We start from the raw sequence: 6000 nt of genomic DNA on the forward strand, positions 1-6000 counted from the left end.
TGTACACATAAAAACCTTTACACTAAATAAAATTACTTATTGCATTGTCAACTTACTGAATCTAAGAAACTTTCCAATTCAAGTACGTAAGCTTTTGTATACAGTCCAAGATTTTGTTGTTTGAAAGGAAAAGCAAAATCTAAACTCTAAAGAAAAACTGCTAGAACTAGTATTTGTCTTTTTTCACATATTTAAGCTTAAACAGTAAAGATAATAAATGGTTTTTTAAATAATATCCAGAAACTTAAAACAAAACTAATAAAAACACTTTCTTTTTTATTTCAAAAAGTCAATTTAAGATATAGTTTTGTTTAGCGGGCAAAATTTACATGCTTGCAGGCCGCAGCTTTTTTTTTGCGGGCCACAAATTTACACTTCGAGGGCTGCAGTTGGCCCGCGGGCCGCAGTTTGCCGACCCCTGGACTAAAACTTCAACAATTTTGTTCAAATAGCAGCCAAGTACATTGTCAATGCATCCATCTATTGCTGAGGAGAGTATCTGTTAAGCAAATGAAAATTATACTTTGTAAAGTTTTTATATCATAAACACATCATTAATATTTTATACATATCAAGCATAAAAGACAAATTTAAATTCAAATTATTTTAAACTCTTCATCCAAACTTATATATTTTTAAAACGTTGTAAAGAAGTTCAAATAGTTTCAACTAATCACTATTTGATATTTATTTAAGTTACAACCAAACATGTGCACGACTGAAAAAATTCGGACGATTCAAATACTTAAACAAAATTATATCAAAAATAATAAATATTTGAAAATATAAAAAGCGTATGTAGATCTCATTAATATCTACAAGCCATTTTTTCCTTTCTACAAAACTTTCAATATTTTTTTGAAATGATTTCAACAAACTTTTAAATATAATTATTTTCAGTAGTTTTAAAAAAATTCAAATAAAAATTATAAATTTTACAAAAGTAAAAAATGACTAGTAGATATTGATAAGACCTACTACATATGTATTAACTTTTAAGATATATATTACTTTTGAAGATACAGTCTGTTAATTTTTTTTAAAGAATTCGGATTGTCATGGAACCCAATCAAACAAGTTTAAATAAAGAAGGCCCTTTTTTGTAAAAACAAACTTTTGTAATAGTTTAACGATTGTGGTATACCTTATATATATAAAAATATTGTGTTTATTAACCTTAAACACATAGGTAGATAGACAAAAAAACAAAAATAGACCATTAAAGCAGCAGGTGAGGCGACATTCGAACGAACAGTTTGAAGCAGAATTTTACAAAATGTTTCTGGCTCAACAAATGATACAATTAAACGAGCTGATTTTGTAGTGTGAAAATCATTTTACTGTATAAACTTCATAGAAAAACTTGCTTACAATGATAAATGAAAATTTTAAGGCTTAAATCAAAATATTTTTTTTTAGTTTCAAAGAGTAAAACAGATTATATCAGTATTTTGCTTGAGGCCATTGGGAATCTTTTTAGAATTTTTTAAGTTCAAGTTTAAGAAAAATATATGTACCATTTTTTTAGTTAGAATTGTTTAGTATGGATTTAAAACTTACTTTGTATATATATTTTCTTTCTTTATATTTCTGTATTTTAATATTTTTTCAATGGTATATTGGAAGTTTTCAAGAAACCAAAAGCTAAAACTTTGGGTTAAAAACTTTTTTATAAAATTCCTGCAAGTAAAAAAGTAGTCAAAAGTAAACTAAGTTTGAAAAAGAAATTTGTAAAAGTTTGTAGAAGATTGTTACAAAAAACAAGGGGAAGATATACTTAAAGTAAATAGTCTTTTTTCGACCATTTTAGTTCGGGCTTTCTATAATAAACCTATCGAACTTGCTAACTTTTAATGCTTATGTCAAAAGTTTATTTAAATTTAGTTAAGTGGTAAAAAGTGTCCGATAACTGTGATAGAATTCTACAAAGTAAATCAACTTGTAAAAAATTAAGTCAATCTTCCTATGACCTTAATCATCAGACAGCAAACTGCGGTCTACGGCATACCTAAAAGCTAAAAAAATAATTATTACAACAATTGTTATAAAAATTTTCGTAAAAACCTAACAATACAGTTCTTAATCTAGTTATTATCCTTAAACATTTATTATTGCTTCTTTTATCATATTTTTGATAAAGAAGAACAGTTTTAAATTGATAAATACAACCGTTTTGAATTAATTTGGGCCCATGAAAGACTTTTTTCTATACAGCGAGGCCTACAAACAACTATTTATAGAAAAACTGATCCGCGACTTATAAAAGGCTGCTGCCTCCTAATGATATATAAAAAATCTGTAAGCTGCAAACCTAGGGCGCTTCTGATTGGTTAATGTTTTACTTATTAAAAAATCAATTAAATCCTTAAACTTGTAACTAAGCATTTAAAGTATCTAGTGAGTTTCTTTATGACGTTTTGACCAAACTGATATTCAAAACATATTTTGAAACAAAAAACATAAAAACAAACTGTAACAAGTGTTTTTATACTTTGATTGCATTCCAATTACTAAAATCAATATGCCAAGTGGTCAAAAGACTTCGGATTTTCTTGATCAAATCATGAAACGAATGGACGAGACAATTGGGTCGATCGGCGCATCTAAACAAGTTCCTAAAGTCGAAGAACTTCCTAAGGAGGGACCTGAAGATCGTGAAAAGCTTGTTCTAAGGTTCTATCGATTCGAGGCGCCAATTGTCAACTGCACGAACAAAGAAGAGCTGCTGGAACATTTTGAGAAAAGGTGCGAGTGGAAGGTTATGCTCCCTTCAGCTTTTCAAAACAATGAGCCCAAGGAAAACATCAAAAGTGAAAAAGTCAGGTCTGATGAGATAATGTTTACTCTGGACGAAGTTTTAAAGCCGTGGTCGAAGGCGAGCATGGAGAAGATGCGAATGATGAAGGAAAGAGAGCAGGCAGAGGTGACGCGACTGTGCAGGCCGGATTAAGAATGCGACCCGGAAATCAAGACAACGCAGAGCAGGTTCCTTTCAGACGCGGAACTTTTCAAGCCGTGCGCGAGCACCACGCAAAAGAAACGGGTCTCAAAGTACTCAAAACTCGAGGAAGGAGGGAACAAGAAAGCTGTGCTAAAAGAAGATGTTTCTTCAAAAAATCCGATTGTTGCGAAGCGTAACATTTGCGGTTTCAACAGGAGCAAAAAGAGTCTTCGGGAGTTTGTCGCCAGCAAGAGTGGGTTTAAAAAGTTCAACACCAACAGAAGCAAAGCTTGCAACAATTTGAAAGCTCCTTCTAAAGTGAAAAGACAGCTGGCTTACAAAAACTCTCAGTTACAATACAGCAAACAAAGTTCCGAGCAAGAAGACCGGGAAAGGGCTTACAAAAAATGTCGTTTGTCATACAGCACAATCTGAACAAGCAGATGACGAAATATAAGAGCGATCAAAACCCATTCAAGCCTGATTTCACTTGCCGGACGAAAACGAGGCCAAGCTGTTTCAACCCACGAAAATGTGAATGGTTAGAAAAAAGAGCTGATAAAAAGCGTGCTATTGAAAATAAGTTCAATTCCCAGGCAAATGTGAAACAAACTTCTACAAAACCGATCGATGCAAAATACGAGAAGAGCTTGAAAAGGTTTATGGACAACACTAAAGCAAATTTGGTCAAATACCAGAAATCCTCGACAAAATTGATCGGTTATGTTCCTCTGACCAGTTCTCGCAGGCGAAAGTTTAAGTCTAAGATCTCGTTCAGAAATAACAAGTTATTTAAAGCACGTTGTTAATTTTTAAGTTGTTATTAAAGTTAAAATAATTTTTACTTATTCAAAATTGAATTTCAATAAGAGCAAAGTAAAAGTATTTTAGTTAGATAAGTTGATTGTTTTATTTCAGTTTTTTTTTGTTAATCTACTTCAGACATTCTACCTATTTTTTTTGTATAAAGTCATAAAAAACTTTATGCTAAATTATAAGCAGTTATTGCAAGTAGTTTTTGAGTTAATAAATTTGTACAAAACATAAGTTATTGATTTAAAATTTTAGTGTCAGGTTTAAATAATTTACTTCATTGCTTTTTTTCACGTTTAATTTATTTCTAATTAACATTTTCAAATGTTAGTGTCAGATTTTAAAATTCCAGGTTTTTAAATAATATTTTTTAATGTTAGTGTCAGGTTTAAACACCAGGTTTTTTAAGTACTAATAATTTTTAATGTTACTGTCAGGTTTAATATACTAGGTTTTTTTAAGGAAATACTTTTGAATATTAGTTTCAGGTTATTTTTTAAAATTCAGGAAAATCAGGTAAAGTCAGGTGGTGAGGTTTACAGCTTTGAAACACCATTAAGGTATTTTAAAGCTGTGAAAAGTGCACACTTAATAACAACTGAAGATAAAAAAGTATACATCAATTAACTTTAATAATTTTCAATTGTTATTATTTCCTTCACGTGGTCCTCGCTGTAAGTAGAGTGTTAGAAACATTAATTAAAAACATAAATAGTTAATGTTTTTGAACTTGTTTTCAACACTTGAAACTAAAGTGCACAGTTATTTGTTTTACATTCTCAAGTACTAACTTTAAATTAAAATTACTTAAAATATGATTTAAATTAGAAAAAAGATACCAATTTTTAATACAATGAAGTTTTATCATTTTTAAATTTGGTCAACTGTAGCTAAGGTTATGAGTTTTGGCCATTAAGGGGTCAATTTTTTTCACAAAAAAAAAACGATGGTTATTAAACAAAATAATTTTAAAGCATATAGATTAAACAACTAATTTTAAAGAATAGATAATTAGTCGGTATAATCTGTAATAGGTGTCTTTTATTAAACGTACACTTTTTCATATTTAAATATTTGCAATGGTATGTAATGTATAAAAAACTGTCTTGAATATTTCGTTAAACTAAATTTAATTTAGTTTAAACACATGCTTAATACTTTTCACAACTAACATGTATTTAACTTATTAAAGTTATTTCTATTTTGTTTTAAAACTTGTTCTTGATTTAAAACTTGCTAAAAATTATTGAAACCGTAATTGAATTTATTGGTTTATTTAAATTACTGTTGGTTCCTTAAGATAACTTTAACTATTTACTTAGGACTAAATTAAAGTACTACTATTTTTTCTTTGACTATCTATAACCAATAAGCTAAAATAATTTAAAAAATGGTTCAATATTAGTGATCTACCGAATCTAAGATTCGGAATCGGATTCGGCCGAATCCTAATTTCAAAATAAGACTCGAGTTCGGATATTCGATCCGATATTCGGACTCGGTAGACCACTTTAAATTTTTTAAATTTTATTCAATTGTTTGTCAAAAGTTAAATGAAATGTAAAACTAATAAATGATTTGACCCTTGAGTTTATAAAACAGTGCTTTTTCACACTTATAAAAGCCTTCTCAATTTTGATTTAGAATTTTGCACACAGTATAAAAACAATATTTTTAATAAATAATTAAATAATTTTCGTTAGACTCTCAAATAAAATTAAGTACATAGTTAAGGCGTTTAATCTCAGCTTTTCAGATAACCGCTCTTACTTATTCAGCATATGTTTAGTTTTTTATGTATGCTCGTGAACCTATTTCGGTTCAAATAACAAATGCAATTTCTCTTAGGAGAATATAAAAAATAAATATACTTGTAGGTAATTTGTTTCATTTTAGTAAGCTTTTCCTCAGGACACCTTAGTTTAGTTAAGTTTTATCTGCATAGCTCATGGCTTACCAGGATTTTTTCTAAACATCTCCATTAAGGTTATCTTGAAAACTTATGACATATATTTTGTGGATAAACTCATGGATTTTTTAGTAGAGAGATCTAGTTTACAAAGAACATGTAATTATTTTAAGTATATTTTGTTTGGTTGATATGGGTTTCAGTCTCCATTTAGATGTTATAGATTATTTATTTAATTGTGTCATAAAAAAATTGTCACAATGATTGTAGGACTTATATATTTTATTTTACGTCTTTCATAGTTTAAAAAAAAGTTATCATGATACTATGTCTATTT

The sequence above is a fragment of the Thalia democratica genome, chromosome 1 (assembly GCF_965202585.1).
Source record: "Thalia democratica chromosome 1, ktThaDemo2.hap1.1, whole genome shotgun sequence".
In the NCBI taxonomy this organism is placed as follows: Eukaryota; Metazoa; Chordata; class Thaliacea; order Salpida; family Salpidae; genus Thalia; species Thalia democratica.